The sequence below is a fragment of the Pristiophorus japonicus genome, chromosome 8 (genome assembly GCF_044704955.1).
Source record: "Pristiophorus japonicus isolate sPriJap1 chromosome 8, sPriJap1.hap1, whole genome shotgun sequence".
Classification (NCBI taxonomy): domain Eukaryota; kingdom Metazoa; phylum Chordata; class Chondrichthyes; family Pristiophoridae; genus Pristiophorus; species Pristiophorus japonicus.
The window spans coordinates 174,668,525-174,685,867 of NC_091984.1; the positions used below are offsets into that span (position 1 = coordinate 174,668,525).

General features: G+C 48.3%; 20 non-coding genes across 20 annotated transcripts; 10 read left to right on the forward strand and 10 right to left on the reverse strand.

The window, feature by feature from the left end:
- Positions 1–381: 381 nt before the first annotated feature.
- Positions 382–464, reverse strand: trnal-aag (transfer RNA leucine (anticodon AAG)). Its single transcript has one exon. It is a non-coding gene; the product is annotated as a tRNA-Leu (tRNA).
- Positions 465–1,089: 625 nt separating this feature from the next.
- On the forward strand, positions 1,090–1,208 carry trnal-caa (transfer RNA leucine (anticodon CAA)). The gene is made up of 2 exons: positions 1,090–1,127; positions 1,163–1,208. It is a non-coding gene; the product is annotated as a tRNA-Leu (tRNA).
- A 936-nt stretch (positions 1,209–2,144) lies between these two features.
- Positions 2,145–2,226, reverse strand: trnal-aag (transfer RNA leucine (anticodon AAG)). The gene has a single exon. It is a non-coding gene; the product is annotated as a tRNA-Leu (tRNA).
- A 625-nt stretch (positions 2,227–2,851) lies between these two features.
- On the forward strand, positions 2,852–2,970 carry trnal-caa (transfer RNA leucine (anticodon CAA)). The gene is made up of 2 exons: positions 2,852–2,889; positions 2,925–2,970. It is a non-coding gene; the product is annotated as a tRNA-Leu (tRNA).
- Positions 2,971–3,907: 937 nt separating this feature from the next.
- Positions 3,908–3,990, reverse strand: trnal-aag (transfer RNA leucine (anticodon AAG)). Its single transcript has one exon. It is a non-coding gene; the product is annotated as a tRNA-Leu (tRNA).
- A 625-nt stretch (positions 3,991–4,615) lies between these two features.
- trnal-caa (transfer RNA leucine (anticodon CAA)) lies at positions 4,616–4,734 on the forward strand. Its single transcript has 2 exons — positions 4,616–4,653; positions 4,689–4,734. It is a non-coding gene; the product is annotated as a tRNA-Leu (tRNA).
- Positions 4,735–5,671: 937 nt separating this feature from the next.
- Positions 5,672–5,754, reverse strand: trnal-aag (transfer RNA leucine (anticodon AAG)). The gene has a single exon. It is a non-coding gene; the product is annotated as a tRNA-Leu (tRNA).
- Positions 5,755–6,380: 626 nt separating this feature from the next.
- On the forward strand, positions 6,381–6,499 carry trnal-caa (transfer RNA leucine (anticodon CAA)). The gene is made up of 2 exons: positions 6,381–6,418; positions 6,454–6,499. It is a non-coding gene; the product is annotated as a tRNA-Leu (tRNA).
- A 937-nt stretch (positions 6,500–7,436) lies between these two features.
- trnal-aag (transfer RNA leucine (anticodon AAG)) lies at positions 7,437–7,519 on the reverse strand. Its single transcript has one exon. It is a non-coding gene; the product is annotated as a tRNA-Leu (tRNA).
- A 625-nt stretch (positions 7,520–8,144) lies between these two features.
- trnal-caa (transfer RNA leucine (anticodon CAA)) lies at positions 8,145–8,263 on the forward strand. The gene is made up of 2 exons: positions 8,145–8,182; positions 8,218–8,263. It is a non-coding gene; the product is annotated as a tRNA-Leu (tRNA).
- A 911-nt stretch (positions 8,264–9,174) lies between these two features.
- On the reverse strand, positions 9,175–9,256 carry trnal-aag (transfer RNA leucine (anticodon AAG)). The gene has a single exon. It is a non-coding gene; the product is annotated as a tRNA-Leu (tRNA).
- A 625-nt stretch (positions 9,257–9,881) lies between these two features.
- Positions 9,882–10,000, forward strand: trnal-caa (transfer RNA leucine (anticodon CAA)). The gene is made up of 2 exons: positions 9,882–9,919; positions 9,955–10,000. It is a non-coding gene; the product is annotated as a tRNA-Leu (tRNA).
- A 911-nt stretch (positions 10,001–10,911) lies between these two features.
- On the reverse strand, positions 10,912–10,993 carry trnal-aag (transfer RNA leucine (anticodon AAG)). Its single transcript has one exon. It is a non-coding gene; the product is annotated as a tRNA-Leu (tRNA).
- Positions 10,994–11,618: 625 nt separating this feature from the next.
- Positions 11,619–11,737, forward strand: trnal-caa (transfer RNA leucine (anticodon CAA)). The gene is made up of 2 exons: positions 11,619–11,656; positions 11,692–11,737. It is a non-coding gene; the product is annotated as a tRNA-Leu (tRNA).
- A 911-nt stretch (positions 11,738–12,648) lies between these two features.
- On the reverse strand, positions 12,649–12,731 carry trnal-aag (transfer RNA leucine (anticodon AAG)). Its single transcript has one exon. It is a non-coding gene; the product is annotated as a tRNA-Leu (tRNA).
- A 625-nt stretch (positions 12,732–13,356) lies between these two features.
- trnal-caa (transfer RNA leucine (anticodon CAA)) lies at positions 13,357–13,475 on the forward strand. Its single transcript has 2 exons — positions 13,357–13,394; positions 13,430–13,475. It is a non-coding gene; the product is annotated as a tRNA-Leu (tRNA).
- Positions 13,476–14,386: 911 nt separating this feature from the next.
- On the reverse strand, positions 14,387–14,469 carry trnal-aag (transfer RNA leucine (anticodon AAG)). Its single transcript has one exon. It is a non-coding gene; the product is annotated as a tRNA-Leu (tRNA).
- Positions 14,470–15,095: 626 nt separating this feature from the next.
- Positions 15,096–15,214, forward strand: trnal-caa (transfer RNA leucine (anticodon CAA)). The gene is made up of 2 exons: positions 15,096–15,133; positions 15,169–15,214. It is a non-coding gene; the product is annotated as a tRNA-Leu (tRNA).
- A 937-nt stretch (positions 15,215–16,151) lies between these two features.
- trnal-aag (transfer RNA leucine (anticodon AAG)) lies at positions 16,152–16,234 on the reverse strand. Its single transcript has one exon. It is a non-coding gene; the product is annotated as a tRNA-Leu (tRNA).
- Positions 16,235–16,859: 625 nt separating this feature from the next.
- On the forward strand, positions 16,860–16,978 carry trnal-caa (transfer RNA leucine (anticodon CAA)). Its single transcript has 2 exons — positions 16,860–16,897; positions 16,933–16,978. It is a non-coding gene; the product is annotated as a tRNA-Leu (tRNA).
- Positions 16,979–17,343: the final 365 nt, after the last annotated feature.

Here is a 17,343-nt window from a genome sequence, read left to right on the forward strand (position 1 = left end):
CTCAGACTGATGCTTACGGCCAAGGGCACAATAGTGTCAGGAAGGCCGAGTGGAGTGAGGCGCCAGACTCAAAGACTGTTAATCCTTAACTGACCAAAGGTCGGCGAATTCCGGTCCCTTTCTAGGGGCGTGGGTTGCAATCCCACCTCTGACGTGACATTTTTCCCCACACAAATGCAGCCAGCGTCAAAAGGCCTGTTGAACTGGCCTTCAATTTACAAGTGGCAACATCAAACTCTTCAACGGTTTGCCAACAAACTGAAGGCACCGTTCTCAGCTCAACCTCTTTTCCACACCAAAATAGTCATATCACAACACAGCGGGAGCCGACTGCTTCATGGCTCGCGGTGAAGGGGCGCAAATATTACACGCCACAAATTCTGGCAGCGGTGGGATTCGAACCCACTGCCTCCGAAGAGACTGGAGCCTTAATCCAGCGCCTTAGACCGCTCGGCCACGCTACCACTGGCAGCAGTTTCCGTTCTGGAACTAGTGACCGGTGAGTGAAATGTGACTTTGCTTTGGGCAAGATAATAATCAAGGCCATTGAAGTGGCAGACGGTAAACTCTCGAGAAATGATTTTGCAGCATACAGGTCCACAGGGCAACACCAGTAATTAGGTGCACGTTGGAACGAAGCAGTTACAACCTTCATTCAATATTTATTCCGACATCAACGTCACTGACAAAACCAGATTATCTGGTCATGATCACATTGCCGTTTGTGGGATCTTGCTGTGTGCAAACTGGCTGCGGCGTTCCCCACATTGCAACAGTGCCTTCACTTTTACAATACTTCATTGGCTGTGAAGCGCCTTGGGACGTCGTTCGGTCATGAAAGGCGCTTTCGAAATACAATACAGAAAATGTTACCCGATAGCTGACAAAATGCGAGCTGTTGCGAGAAATACCTGTGTTTGAATGTTGGTTGCATTGCAGGGATGATGAACTTAATGACTGGCGCTGCCTGTTAAGTCCTGTCGTAAGAATGTGTGCGTTGTGTGTTTGCACAGGAGGAAGAATTGTGAGGCTGCTCAGTAAGTGTGCAGAATTTGCAGCACATTTTCCTGCAGCTGCTGCACGACCATTGTCAGGATGGCCGAGTGGTCTAAGGCGCCAGACTCAAGGACTGTTAATCCTTACCTTACCAAAGGTTGGTGTATTCTGGTCCCTTTCTAGGGGCGTGGGTTCGAATCCCACTTCTGACATTAACTTTTTATCCAGACAAATGCCAGCCAGCGTCAAAAAGCCTGCTCAACTGGCTTTAAATTTGCAAGTGGTCACCTCAAGCTCCTCAACGCTATTGGCGTTTGCCAATAAGCGAAAGGCACCGCACCGCCCACAGACCAACTTGTTTTGCTCTCTAAACTTATCACATTCTAACCCTGTTCTCGGGGATAGGGTTTAAAATCAGACTTCTCCTTTCAACCCATTCCCACACTAAAAAGCAGCAGACTCAAAGCATGACATTTTTATCCTCCCGCGTTGCTGAATTCCACGTTGCTTTCTCGTACTGTGGCTTTCAATCCCACTGCAGACAGTGGTGGTTCTCAGAAAAAGGGCACCACTGTCAAAGAATGAGATTTCTTCCACACAAAGGCTGCTCAAATCTGCTCCGTTCCTCAGGCAGGGAATTACTTGCAATGTTACTTCCGACATTAACACATTTTGCCAGTATAAAAGGCACCAGAGCCAAACAAGTCAGGTATTAGCATGTGAAAGTTGCCAGAGTCGATGCCTTGGTGGACCGAGGCCTTTCAATGCTCAGACTGATGCTTACGGCCAAGGGCACAATAGTGTCAGGAAGGCCGAGTGGAGTGAGGCGCCAGACTCAAAGACTGTTAATCCTTAACTGACCAAAGGTCGGCGAATTCCGGTCCCTTTCTAGGGGCGTGGGTTGCAATCCCACCTCTGACGTGACATTTTTCCCCACACAAATGCAGCCAGCGTCAAAAGGCCTGTTGAACTGGCCTTCAATTTACAAGTGGCAACATCAAACTCTTCAACGGTTTGCCAACAAACTGAAGGCACCGTTCTCCGCTCAACCTCTTTTCCACACCAAAATAGTCATATCACAACACAGCGGGAGCCGACTGCTTCATGGCTCGCGGTGAAGGGGCGCAAATATTACACGCCACAAATTCTGGCAGCGGTGGGATTCGAACCCACGCCTCCGAAGAGACTGGAGCCTTAATCCAGCGCCTTAGACCGCTCGGCCACGCTACCACTGGCAGCAGTTTCCGTTCTGGAACTAGTGACCGGTGAGTGAAATGTGACTTTGCTTTGGGCAAGATAATAATCAAGGCCATTGAAGTGGCAGACGGTAAACTCTCGAGAAATGATTTTGCAGCATACAGGTCCACAGGGCAACACCAGTAATTAGGTGCACGTTGGAACGAAGCAGTTACAACCTTCATTCAATATTTATTCCGACATCAACGTCACTGACAAAACCAGATTATCTGGTCATGATCACATTGCCGTTTGTGGGATCTTGCTGTGTGCAAACTGGCTGCGGCGTTCCCCACATTGCAACAGTGCCTTCACTTTTACAATACTTCATTGGCTGTAAAGCGCCTTGGGACGTCGTTCGGTCATGAAAGGCGCTTTCGAAATACAATACAGAAAATGTTACCCGATAGCTGACAAAATGCGAGCTGTTGCGAGAAATACCTGTGTTTGAATGTTGGTTGCATTGCAGGGATGATGAACTTAATGACTGGCGCTGCCTGTTAAGTCCTGTCGTAAGAATGTGTGCGTTGTGTGTTTGCACAGGAGGAAGAATTGTGAGGCTGCTCAGTAAGTGTGCAGAATTTGCAGCACATTTTCCTGCAGCTGCTGCACGACCATTGTCAGGATGGCCGAGTGGTCTAAGGCGCCAGACTCAAGGACTGTTAATCCTTACCTTACCAAAGGTTGGTGTATTCTGGTCCCTTTCTAGGGGCGTGGGTTCGAATCCCACTTCTGACATTAACTTTTTATCCAGACAAATGCCAGCCAGCGTCAAAAAGCCTGCTCAACTGGCTTTAAATTTGCAAGTGGTCACCTCAAGCTCCTCAACGCTATTGGCGTTTGCCAATAAGCGAAAGGCACCGCACCGCCCACAGACCAACTTGTTTTGCTCTCTAAACTTATCACATTCTAACCCTGTTCTCGGGGATAGGGTTTAAAATCAGACTTCTCCTTTCAACCCATTCCCACACTAAAAAGCAGCAGACTCAAAGCATGACATTTTTATCCTCCCGCGTTGCTGAATTCCACGTTGCTTTCTCGTACTGTGGCTTTCAATCCCACTGCAGACAGTGGTGGTTCTCAGAAAAAGGGCACCACTGTCAAAGAATGAGATTTCTTCCACACAAAGGCTGCTCAAATCTGCTCCGTTCCTCAGGCAGGGAATTACTTGCAATGTTTACTTCCGACATTAACACATTTTGCCAGTATAAAAGGCACCAGAGCCAAACAAGTCAGGTATTAGCATGTGAAAGTTGCCAGAGTCGATGCCTTGGTGGACCGAGGCCTTTCAATGCTCAGACTGATGCTTACGGCCAAGGGCACAATAGTGTCAGGAAGGCCGAGTGGAGTGAGGCGCCAGACTCAAAGACTGTTAATCCTTAACTGACCAAAGGTCGGCGAATTCCGGTCCCTTTCTAGGGGCGTGGGTTGCAATCCCACCTCTGACGTGACATTTTTCCCCACACAAATGCAGCCAGCGTCAAAAGGCCTGTTGAACTGGCCTTCAATTTACAAGTGGCAACATCAAACTCTTCAACGGTTTGCCAACAAACTGAAGGCACCGTTCTCAGCTCAACCTCTTTTCCACACCAAAATAGTCATATCACAACACAGCGGGAGCCGACTGCTTCATGGCTCGCGGTGAAGGGGCGCAAATATTACACGCCACAAATTCTGGCAGCGGTGGGATTCGAACCCACTGCCTCCGAAGAGACTGGAGCCTTAATCCAGCGCCTTAGACCGCTCGGCCACGCTACCACTGGCAGCAGTTTCCGTTCTGGAACTAGTGACCGGTGAGTGAAATGTGACTTTGCTTTGGGCAAGATAATAATCAAGGCCATTGAAGTGGCAGACGGTAAACTCTCGAGAAATGATTTTGCAGCATACAGGTCCACAGGGCAACACCAGTAATTAGGTGCACGTTGGAACGAAGCAGTTACAACCTTCATTCAATATTTATTCCGACATCAACGTCACTGACAAAACCAGATTATCTGGTCATGATCACATTGCCGTTTGTGGGATCTTGCTGTGTGCAAACTGGCTGCGGCGTTCCCCACATTGCAACAGTGCCTTCACTTTTACAATACTTCATTGGCTGTGAAGCGCCTTGGGACGTCGTTCGGTCATGAAAGGCGCTTTCGAAATACAATACAGAAAATGTTACCCGATAGCTGACAAAATGCGAGCTGTTGCGAGAAATACCTGTGTTTGAATGTTGGTTGCATTGCAGGGATGATGAACTTAATGACTGGCGCTGCCTGTTAAGTCCTGTCGTAAGAATGTGTGCGTTGTGTGTTTGCACAGGAGGAAGAATTGTGAGGCTGCTCAGTAAGTGTGCAGAATTTGCAGCACATTTTCCTGCAGCTGCTGCACGACCATTGTCAGGATGGCCGAGTGGTCTAAGGCGCCAGACTCAAGGACTGTTAATCCTTACCTTACCAAAGGTTGGTGTATTCTGGTCCCTTTCTAGGGGCGTGGGTTCGAATCCCACTTCTGACATTAACTTTTTATCCAGACAAATGCCAGCCAGCGTCAAAAAGCCTGCTCAACTGGCTTTAAATTTGCAAGTGGTCACCTCAAGCTCCTCAACGCTATTGGCGTTTGCCAATAAGCGAAAGGCACCGCACCGCCCACAGACCAACTTGTTTTGCTCTCTAAACTTATCACATTCTAACCCTGTTCTCGGGGATAGGGTTTAAAATCAGACTTCTCCTTTCAACCCATTCCCACACTAAAAAGCAGCAGACTCAAAGCATGACATTTTTATCCTCCCGCGTTGCTGAATTCCACGTTGCTTTCTCGTACTGTGGCTTTCAATCCCACTGCAGACAGTGGTGGTTCTCAGAAAAAGGGCACCACTGTCAAAGAATGAGATTTCTTCCACACAAAGGCTGCTCAAATCTGCTCCGTTCCTCAGGCAGGGAATTACTTGCAATGTTTACTTCCGACATTAACACATTTTGCCAGTATAAAAGGCACCAGAGCCAAACAAGTCAGGTATTAGCATGTGAAAGTTGCCAGAGTCGATGCCTTGGTGGACCGAGGCCTTTCAATGCTCAGACTGATGCTTACGACCAAGGGCACAATAGTGTCAGGAAGGCCGAGTGGAGTGAGGCGCCAGACTCAAAGACTGTTAATCCTTAACTGACCAAAGGTCGGCGAATTCCGGTCCCTTTCTAGGGGCGTGGGTTGCAATCCCACCTCTGACGTGACATTTTTCCCCACACAAATGCAGCCAGCGTCAAAAGGCCTGTTGAACTGGCCTTCAATTTACAAGTGGCAACATCAAACTCTTCAACGGTTTGCCAACAAACTGAAGGCACCGTTCTCAGCTCAACCTCTTTTCCACACCAAAATAGTCATATCACAACACAGCGGGAGCCGACTGCTTCATGGCTCGCGGTGAAGGGGCGCAAATATTACACGCCACAAATTCTGGCAGCGGTGGGATTCGAACCCACTGCCTCCGAAGAGACTGGAGCCTTAATCCAGCGCCTTAGACCGCTCGGCCACGCTACCACTGGCAGCAGTTTCCGTTCTGGAACTAGTGACCGGTGAGTGAAATGTGACTTTGCTTTGGGCAAGATAATAATCAAGGCCATTGAAGTGGCAGACGGTAAACTCTCGAGAAATGATTTTGCAGCATACAGGTCCACAGGGCAACACCAGTAATTAGGTGCACGTTGGAACGAAGCAGTTACAACCTTCATTCAATATTTATTCCGACATCAACGTCACTGACAAAACCAGATTATCTGGTCATGATCACATTGCCGTTTGTGGGATCTTGCTGTGTGCAAACTGGCTGCGGCGTTCCCCACATTGCAACAGTGCCTTCACTTTTACAATACTTCATTGGCTGTAAAGCGCCTTGGGACGTCGTTCGGTCATGAAAGGCGCTTTCGAAATACAATACAGAAAATGTTACCCGATAGCTGACAAAATGCGAGCTGTTGCGAGAAATACCTGTGTTTGAATGTTGGTTGCATTGCAGGGATGATGAACTTAATGACTGGCGCTGCCTGTTAAGTCCTGTCGTAAGAATGTGTGCGTTGTGTGTTTGCACAGGAGGAAGAATTGTGAGGCTGCTCAGTAAGTGTGCAGAATTTGCAGCACATTTTCCTGCGTGCTGCTGCACGACCATTGTCAGGATGGCCGAGTGGTCTAAGGCGCCAGACTCAAGGACTGTTAATCCTTACCTTACCAAAGGTTGGTGTATTCTGGTCCCTTTCTAGGGGCGTGGGTTCGAATCCCACTTCTGACATTAACTTTTTATCCAGACAAATGCCAGCCAGCGTCAAAAAGCCTGCTCAACTGGCTTTAAATTTGCAAGTGGTCACCTCAAGCTCCTCAACGCTATTGGCGTTTGCCAATAAGCGAAAGGCACCGCACCGCCCACAGACCAACTTGTTTTGCTCTCTAAACTTATCACATTCTAACCCTGTTCTCGGGGATAGGGTTTAAAATCAGACTTCTCCTTTCAACCCATTCCCACACTAAAAAGCAGCAGACTCAAAGCATGACATTTTTATCCTCCCGCGTTGCTGAATTCCACGTTGCTTTCTCGTACTGTGGCTTTCAATCCCACTGCAGACAGTGGTGGTTCTCAGAAAAAGGGCACCACTGTCAAAGAATGAGATTTCTTCCACACAAAGGCTGCTCAAATCTGCTCCGTTCCTCAGGCAGGGAATTACTTGCAATGTTTACTTCCGACATTAACACATTTTGCCAGTATAAAAGGCACCAGAGCCAAACAAGTCAGGTATTAGCATGTGAAAGTTGCCAGAGTCGATGCCTTGGTGGACCGAGGCCTTTCAATGCTCAGACTGATGCTTACGGCCAAGGGCACAATAGTGTCAGGAAGGCCGAGTGGAGTGAGGCGCCAGACTCAAAGACTGTTAATCCTTAACTGACCAAAGGTCGGCGAATTCCGGTCCCTTTCTAGGGGCGTGGGTTGCAATCCCACCTCTGACGTGACATTTTTCCCCACACAAATGCAGCCAGCGTCAAAAGGCCTGTTGAACTGGCCTTCAATTTACAAGTGGCAACATCAAACTCTTCAACGGTTTGCCAACAAACTGAAGGCACCGTTCTCAGCTCAACCTCTTTTCCACACCAAAATAGTCATATCACAACACAGCGGGAGCCGACTGCTTCATGGCTCGCGGTGAAGGGGCGCAAATATTACACGCCACAAATTCTGGCAGCGGTGGGATTCGAACCCACTGCCTCCGAAGAGACTGGAGCCTTAATCCAGCGCCTTAGACCGCTCGGCCACGCTACCACTGGCAGCAGTTTCCGTTCTGGAACTAGTGACCGGTGAGTGAAATGTGACTTTGCTTTGGGCAAGATAATAATCAAGGCCATTGAAGTGGCAGACGGTAAACTCTCGAGAAATGATTTTGCAGCATACAGGTCCACAGGGCAACACCAGTAATTAGGTGCACGTTGGAACGAAGCAGTTACAACCTTCATTCAATATTTATTCCGACATCAACGTCACTGACAAAACCAGATTATCTGGTCATGATCACATTGCCGTTTGTGGGATCTTGCTGTGTGCAAACTGGCTGCGGCGTTCCCCACATTGCAACAGTGCCTTCACTTTTACAATACTTCATTGGCTGTAAAGCGCCTTGGGACGTCGTTCGGTCATGAAAGGCGCTTTCGAAATACAATACAGAAAATGTTACCCGATAGCTGACAAAATGCGAGCTGTTGCGAGAAATACCTGTGTTTGAATGTTGGTTGCATTGCAGGGATGATGAACTTAATGACTGGCGCTGCCTGTTAAGTCCTGTCGTAAGAATGTGTGCGTTGTGTGTTTGCACAGGAGGAAGAATTGTGAGGCTGCTCAGTAAGTGTGCAGAATTTGCAGCACATTTTCCTGCAGCTGCTGCACGACCATTGTCAGGATGGCCGAGTGGTCTAAGGCGCCAGACTCAAGGACTGTTAATCCTTACCTTACCAAAGGTTGGTGTATTCTGGTCCCTTTCTAGGGGCGTGGGTTCGAATCCCACTTCTGACATTAACTTTTTATCCAGACAAATGCCAGCCAGCGTCAAAAAGCCTGCTCAACTGGCTTTAAATTTGCAAGTGGTCACCTCAAGCTCCTCAACGCTATTGGCGTTTGCCAATAAGCGAAAGGCACCGCACCGCCCACAGACCAACTTGTTTTGCTCTCTAAACTTATCACATTCTAACCCTGTTCTCGGGGATAGGGTTTAAAATCAGACTTCTCCTTTCAACCCATTCCCACACTAAAAAGCAGCAGACTCAAAGCATGACATTTTTATCCTCCCGCGTTGCTGAATTCCACGTTGCTTTCTCGTACTGTGGCTTTCAATCCCACTGCAGACAGTGGTGGTTCTCAGAAAAAGGGCACCACTGTCAAAGAATGAGATTTCTTCCACACAAAGGCTGCTCAAATCTGCTCCGTTCCTCAGGCAGGGAATTACTTGCAATGTTTACTTCCGACATTAACACATTTTGCCAGTATAAAAGGCACCAGAGCCAAACAAGTCAGGTATTAGCATGTGAAAGTTGCCAGAGTCGATGCCTTGGTGGACCGAGGCCTTTCAATGCTCAGACTGATGCTTACGGCCAAGGGCACAATAGTGTCAGGAAGGCCGAGTGGAGTGAGGCGCCAGACTCAAAGACTGTTAATCCTTAACTGACCAAAGGTCGGCGAATTCCGGTCCCTTTCTAGGGGCGTGGGTTGCAATCCCACCTCTGACGTGACATTTTTCCCCACACAAATGCAGCCAGCGTCAAAAGGCCTGTTGAACTGGCCTTCAATTTACAAGTGGCAACAAACTGAAGGCACCGTTCTCAGCTCAACCTCTTTTCCACACCAAAATAGTCATATCACAACACAGCGGGAGCCGACTGCTTCATGGCTCGCGGTGAAGGGGCGCAAATATTACACGCCACAAATTCTGGCAGCGGTGGGATTCGAACCCACGCCTCCGAAGAGACTGGAGCCTTAATCCAGCGCCTTAGACCGCTCGGCCACGCTACCACTGGCAGCAGTTTCCGTTCTGGAACTAGTGACCGGTGAGTGAAATGTGACTTTGCTTTGGGCAAGATAATAATCAAGGCCATTGAAGTGGCAGACGGTAAACTCTCGAGAAATGATTTTGCAGCATACAGGTCCACAGGGCAACACCAGTAATTAGGTGCACGTTGGAACGAAGCAGTTACAACCTTCATTCAATATTTATTCCGACATCAACGTCACTGACAAAACCAGATTATCTGGTCATGATCACATTGCCGTTTGTGGGATCTTGCTGTGTGCAAACTGGCTGCGGCGTTCCCCACATTGCAACAGTGCCTTCACTTTTACAATACTTCATTGGCTGTGAAGCGCCTTGGGACGTCGTTCGGTCATGAAAGGCGCTTTCGAAATACAATACAGAAAATGTTATCCGATAGCTGACAAAATGCGAGCTGTTGCGAGAAATACCTGTGTTTGAATGTTGGTTGCATTGCAGGGATGATGAACTTAATGACTGGCGCTGCCTGTTAAGTCCTGTCGTAAGAATGTGTGCGTTGTGTGTTTGCACAGGAGGAAGAATTGTGAGGCTGCTCAGTAAGTGTGCAGAATTTGCAGCACATTTTCCTGCAGCTGCTGCACGACCATTGTCAGGATGGCCGAGTGGTCTAAGGCGCCAGACTCAAGGACTGTTAATCCTTACCTTACCAAAGGTTGGTGTATTCTGGTCCCTTTCTAGGGGCGTGGGTTCGAATCCCACTTCTGACATTAACTTTTTATCCAGACAAATGCCAGCCAGCGTCAAAAAGCCTGCTCAACTGGCTTTAAATTTGCAAGTGGTCACCTCAAGCTCCTCAACGCTATTGGCGTTTGCCAATAAGCGAAAGGCACCGCACCGCCCACAGACCAACTTGTTTTGCTCTCTAAACTTATCACATTCTAACCCTGTTCTCGGGGATAGGGTTTAAAATCAGACTTCTCCTTTCAACCCATTCCCACACTAAAAAGCAGCAGACTCAAAGCATGACATTTTTATCCTCCCGCGTTGCTGAATTCCACGTTGCTTTCTCGTACTGTGGCTTTCAATCCCACTGCAGACAGTGGTGGTTCTCAGAAAAAGGGCACCACTGTCAAAGAATGAGATTTCTTCCACACAAAGGCTGCTCAAATCTGCTCCGTTCCTCAGGCAGGGAATTACTTGCAATGTTTACTTCCGACATTAACACATTTTGCCAGTATAAAAGGCACCAGAGCCAAACAAGTCAGGTATTAGCATGTGAAAGTTGCCAGAGTCGATGCCTTGGTGGACCGAGGCCTTTCAATGCTCAGACTGATGCTTACGGCCAAGGGCACAATAGTGTCAGGAAGGCCGAGTGGAGTGAGGCGCCAGACTCAAAGACTGTTAATCCTTAACTGACCAAAGGTCGGCGAATTCCGGTCCCTTTCTAGGGGCGTGGGTTGCAATCCCACCTCTGACGTGACATTTTTCCCCACACAAATGCAGCCAGCGTCAAAAGGCCTGTTGAACTGGCCTTCAATTTACAAGTGGCAACAAACTGAAGGCACCGTTCTCAGCTCAACCTCTTTTCCACACCAAAATAGTCATATCACAACACAGCGGGAGCCGACTGCTTCATGGCTCGCGGTGAAGGGGCGCAAATATTACACGCCACAAATTCTGGCAGCGGTGGGATTCGAACCCACGCCTCCGAAGAGACTGGAGCCTTAATCCAGCGCCTTAGACCGCTCGGCCACGCTACCACTGGCAGCAGTTTCCGTTCTGGAACTAGTGACCGGTGAGTGAAATGTGACTTTGCTTTGGGCAAGATAATAATCAAGGCCATTGAAGTGGCAGACGGTAAACTCTCGAGAAATGATTTTGCAGCATACAGGTCCACAGGGCAACACCAGTAATTAGGTGCACGTTGGAACGAAGCAGTTACAACCTTCATTCAATATTTATTCCGACATCAACGTCACTGACAAAACCAGATTATCTGGTCATGATCACATTGCCGTTTGTGGGATCTTGCTGTGTGCAAACTGGCTGCGGCGTTCCCCACATTGCAACAGTGCCTTCACTTTTACAATACTTCATTGGCTGTGAAGCGCCTTGGGACGTCGTTCGGTCATGAAAGGCGCTTTCGAAATACAATACAGAAAATGTTACCCGATAGCTGACAAAATGCGAGCTGTTGCGAGAAATACCTGTGTTTGAATGTTGGTTGCATTGCAGGGATGATGAACTTAATGACTGGCGCTGCCTGTTAAGTCCTGTCGTAAGAATGTGTGCGTTGTGTGTTTGCACAGGAGGAAGAATTGTGAGGCTGCTCAGTAAGTGTGCAGAATTTGCAGCACATTTTCCTGCAGCTGCTGCACGACCATCGTCAGGATGGCCGAGTGGTCTAAGGCGCCAGACTCAAGGACTGTTAATCCTTACCTTACCAAAGGTTGGTGTATTCTGGTCCCTTTCTAGGGGCGTGGGTTCGAATCCCACTTCTGACATTAACTTTTTATCCAGACAAATGCCAGCCAGCGTCAAAAAGCCTGCTCAACTGGCTTTAAATTTGCAAGTGGTCACCTCAAGCTCCTCAACGCTATTGGCGTTTGCCAATAAGCGAAAGGCACCGCACCGCCCACAGACCAACTTGTTTTGCTCTCTAAACTTATCACATTCTAACCCTGTTCTCGGGGATAGGGTTTAAAATCAGACTTCTCCTTTCAACCCATTCCCACACTAAAAAGCAGCAGACTCAAAGCATGACATTTTTATCCTCCCGCGTTGCTGAATTCCACGTTGCTTTCTCGTACTGTGGCTTTCAATCCCACTGCAGACAGTGGTGGTTCTCAGAAAAAGGGCACCACTGTCAAAGAATGAGATTTCTTCCACACAAAGGCTGCTCAAATCTGCTCCGTTCCTCAGGCAGGGAATTACTTGCAATGTTTACTTCCGACATTAACACATTTTGCCAGTATAAAAGGCACCAGAGCCAAACAAGTCAGGTATTAGCATGTGAAAGTTGCCAGAGTCGATGCCTTGGTGGACCGAGGCCTTTCAATGCTCAGACTGATGCTTACGGCCAAGGGCACAATAGTGTCAGGAAGGCCGAGTGGAGTGAGGCGCCAGACTCAAAGACTGTTAATCCTTAACTGACCAAAGGTCGGCGAATTCCGGTCCCTTTCTAGGGGCGTGGGTTGCAATCCCACCTCTGACGTGACATTTTTCCCCACACAAATGCAGCCAGCGTCAAAAGGCCTGTTGAACTGGCCTTCAATTTACAAGTGGCAACAAACTGAAGGCACCGTTCTCAGCTCAACCTCTTTTCCACACCAAAATAGTCATATCACAACACAGCGGGAGCCGACTGCTTCATGGCTCACGGTGAAGGGGCGCAAATATTACACGCCACAAATTCTGGCAGCGGTGGGATTCGAACCCACTGCCTCCGAAGAGACTGGAGCCTTAATCCAGCGCCTTAGACCGCTCGGCCACGCTACCACTGGCAGCAGTTTCCGTTCTGGAACTAGTGACCGGTGAGTGAAATGTGACTTTGCTTTGGGCAAGATAATAATCAAGGCCATTGAAGTGGCAGACGGTAAACTCTCGAGAAATGATTTTGCAGCATACAGGTCCACAGGGCAACACCAGTAATTAGGTGCACGTTGGAACGAAGCAGTTACAACCTTCATTCAATATTTATTCCGACATCAACGTCACTGACAAAACCAGATTATCTGGTCATGATCACATTGCCGTTTGTGGGATCTTGCTGTGTGCAAACTGGCTGCGGCGTTCCCCACATTGCAACAGTGCCTTCACTTTTACAATACTTCATTGGCTGTGAAGCGCCTTGGGACGTCGTTCGGTCATGAAAGGCGCTTTCGAAATACAATACAGAAAATGTTACCCGATAGCTGACAAAATGCGAGCTGTTGCGAGAAATACCTGTGTTTGAATGTTGGTTGCATTGCAGGGATGATGAACTTAATGACTGGCGCTGCCTGTTAAGTCCTGTCGTAAGAATGTGTGCGTTGTGTGTTTGCACAGGAGGAAGAATTGTGAGGCTGCTCAGTAAGTGTGCAGAATTTGCAGCACATTTTCCTGCAGCTGCTGCACGACCATCGTCAGGATGGCCGAGTGGTCTAAGGCGCCAGACTCAAGGACTGTTAATCCTTACCTTACCAAAGGTTGGTGTATTCTGGTCCCTTTCTAGGGGCGTGGGTTCGAATCCCACTTCTGACATTAACTTTTTATCCAGACAAATGCCAGCCAGCGTCAAAAAGCCTGCTCAACTGGCTTTAAATTTGCAAGTGGTCACCTCAAGCTCCTCAACGCTATTGGCGTTTGCCAATAAGCGAAAGGCACCGCACCGCCCACAGACCAACTTGTTTTGCTCTCTAAACTTATCACATTCTAACCCTGTTCTCGGGGATAGGGTTTAAAATCAGACTTCTCCTTTCAACCCATTCCCACACTAAAAAGCAGCAGACTCAAAGCATGACATTTTTATCCTCCCGCGTTGCTGAATTCCACGTTGCTTTCTCGTACTGTGGCTTTCAATCCCACTGCAGACAGTGGTGGTTCTCAGAAAAAGGGCACCACTGTCAAAGAATGAGATTTCTTCCACACAAAGGCTGCTCAAATCTGCTCCGTTCCTCAGGCAGGGAATTACTTGCAATGTTTACTTCCGACATTAACACATTTTGCCAGTATAAAAGGCACCAGAGCCAAACAAGTCAGGTATTAGCATGTGAAAGTTGCCAGAGTCGATGCCTTGGTGGACCGAGGCCTTTCAATGCTCAGACTGATGCTTACGGCCAAGGGCACAATAGTGTCAGGAAGGCCGAGTGGAGTGAGGCGCCAGACTCAAAGACTGTTAATCCTTAACTGACCAAAGGTCGGCGAATTCCGGTCCCTTTCTAGGGGCGTGGGTTGCAATCCCACCTCTGACGTGACATTTTTCCCCACACAAATGCAGCCAGCGTCAAAAGGCCTGTTGAACTGGCCTTCAATTTACAAGTGGCAACAAACTGAAGGCACCGTTCTCAGCTCAACCTCTTTTCCACACCAAAATAGTCATATCACAACACAGCGGGAGCCGACTGCTTCATGGCTCACGGTGAAGGGGCGCAAATATTACACGCCACAAATTCTGGCAGCGGTGGGATTCGAACCCACTGCCTCCGAAGAGACTGGAGCCTTAATCCAGCGCCTTAGACCGCTCGGCCACGCTACCACTGGCAGCAGTTTCCGTTCTGGAACTAGTGACCGGTGAGTGAAATGTGACTTTGCTTTGGGCAAGATAATAATCAAGGCCATTGAAGTGGCAGACGGTAAACTCTCGAGAAATGATTTTGCAGCATACAGGTCCACAGGGCAACACCAGTAATTAGGTGCACGTTGGAACGAAGCAGTTACAACCTTCATTCAATATTTATTCCGACATCAACGTCACTGACAAAACCAGATTATCTGGTCATGATCACATTGCCGTTTGTGGGATCTTGCTGTGTGCAAACTGGCTGCGGCGTTCCCCACATTGCAACAGTGCCTTCACTTTTACAATACTTCATTGGCTGTGAAGCGCCTTGGGACGTCGTTCGGTCATGAAAGGCGCTTTCGAAATACAATACAGAAAATGTTACCCGATAGCTGACAAAATGCGAGCTGTTGCGAGAAATACCTGTGTTTGAATGTTGGTTGCATTGCAGGGATGATGAACTTAATGACTGGCGCTGCCTGTTAAGTCCTGTCGTAAGAATGTGTGCGTTGTGTGTTTGCACAGGAGGAAGAATTGTGAGGCTGCTCAGTAAGTGTGCAGAATTTGCAGCACATTTTCCTGCGTGCTGCTGCACGACCATTGTCAGGATGGCCGAGTGGTCTAAGGCGCCAGACTCAAGGACTGTTAATCCTTACCTTACCAAAGGTTGGTGTATTCTGGTCCCTTTCTAGGGGCGTGGGTTCGAATCCCACTTCTGACATTAACTTTTTATCCAGACAAATGCCAGCCAGCGTCAAAAAGCCTGCTCAACTGGCTTTAAATTTGCAAGTGGTCACCTCAAGCTCCTCAACGCTATTGGCGTTTGCCAATAAGCGAAAGGCACCGCACCGCCCACAGACCAACTTGTTTTGCTCTCTAAACTTATCACATTCTAACCCTGTTCTCGGGGATAGGGTTTAAAATCAGACTTCTCCTTTCAACCCATTCCCACACTAAAAAGCAGCAGACTCAAAGCATGACATTTTTATCCTCCCGCGTTGCTGAATTCCACGTTGCTTTCTCGTACTGTGGCTTTCAATCCCACTGCAGACAGTGGTGGTTCTCAGAAAAAGGGCACCACTGTCAAAGAATGAGATTTCTTCCACACAAAGGCTGCTCAAATCTGCTCCGTTCCTCAGGCAGGGAATTACTTGCAATGTTTACTTCCGACATTAACACATTTTGCCAGTATAAAAGGCACCAGAGCCAAACAAGTCAGGTATTAGCATGTGAAAGTTGCCAGAGTCGATGCCTTGGTGGACCGAGGCCTTTCAATGCTCAGACTGATGCTTACGGCCAAGGGCACAATAGTGTCAGGAAGGCCGAGTGGAGTGAGGCGCCAGACTCAAAGACTGTTAATCCTTAACTGACCAAAGGTCGGCGAATTCCGGTCCCTTTCTAGGGGCGTGGGTTGCAATCCCACCTCTGACGTGACATTTTTCCCCACACAAATGCAGCCAGCGTCAAAAGGCCTGTTGAACTGGCCTTCAATTTACAAGTGGCAACATCAAACTCTTCAACGGTTTGCCAACAAACTGAAGGCACCGTTCTCAGCTCAACCTCTTTTCCACACCAAAATAGTCATATCACAACAGAGCGGGAGCCGACTGCTTCATGGCTCGCGGTGAAGGGGCGCAAATATTACACGCCACATATTCTGGCAGCGGTGGGATTCGAACCCACTGCCTCCGAAGAGACTGGAGCCTTAATCCAGCGCCTTAGACCGCTCGGCCACGCTACCACTGGCAGCAGTTTCCGTTCTGGAACTAGTGACCGGTGAGTGAAATGTGACTTTGCTTTGGGCAAGATAATAATCAAGGCCATTGAAGTGGCAGACGGTAAACTCTCGAGAAATGATTTTGCAGCATACAGGTCCACAGGGCAACACCAGTAATTAGGTGCACGTTGGAACGAAGCAGTTACAACCTTCATTCAATATTTATTCCGACATCAACGTCACTGACAAAACCAGATTATCTGGTCATGATCACATTGCCGTTTGTGGGATCTTGCTGTGTGCAAACTGGCTGCGGCGTTCCCCACATTGCAACAGTGCCTTCACTTTTACAATACTTCATTGGCTGTAAAGCGCCTTGGGACGTCGTTCGGTCATGAAAGGCGCTTTCGAAATACAATACAGAAAATGTTACCCGACAGCTGACAAAATGCGAGCTGTTGCGAGAAATACCTGTGTTTGAATGTTGGTTGCATTGCAGGGATGATGAACTTAATGACTGGCGCTGCCTGTTAAGTCCTGTCGTAAGAATGTGTGCGTTGTGTGTTTGCACAGGAGGAAGAATTGTGAGGCTGCTCAGTAAGTGTGCAGAATTTGCAGCACATTTTCCTGCAGCTGCTGCACGACCATTGTCAGGATGGCCGAGTGGTCTAAGGCGCCAGACTCAAGGACTGTTAATCCTTACCTTACCAAAGGTTGGTGTATTCTGGTCCCTTTCTAGGGGCGTGGATTCGAATCCCACTTCTGACATTAACTTTTTATCCAGACAAATGCCAGCCAGCGTCAAAAAGCCTGCTCAACTGGCTTTAAATTTGCAAGTGGTCACCTCAAGCTCCTCAACGCTATTGGCGTTTGCCAATAAGCGAAAGGCACCGCACCGCCCACAGACCAACTTGTTTTGCTCTCTAAACTTATCACATTCTAACCCTGTTCTCGGGGATAGGGTTTAAAATCAGACTTCTCCTTTCAACCCATTCCCACACTAAAAAGCAGCAGACTCAAAGCATGACATTTTTATCCTCCCGCGTTGCTGAATTCCACGTTGCTTTCTCGTACTGTGGCTTTCAATCCCACTGCAGACAGTGGTGGTTCTCAGAAAAAGGGCACCACTGTCA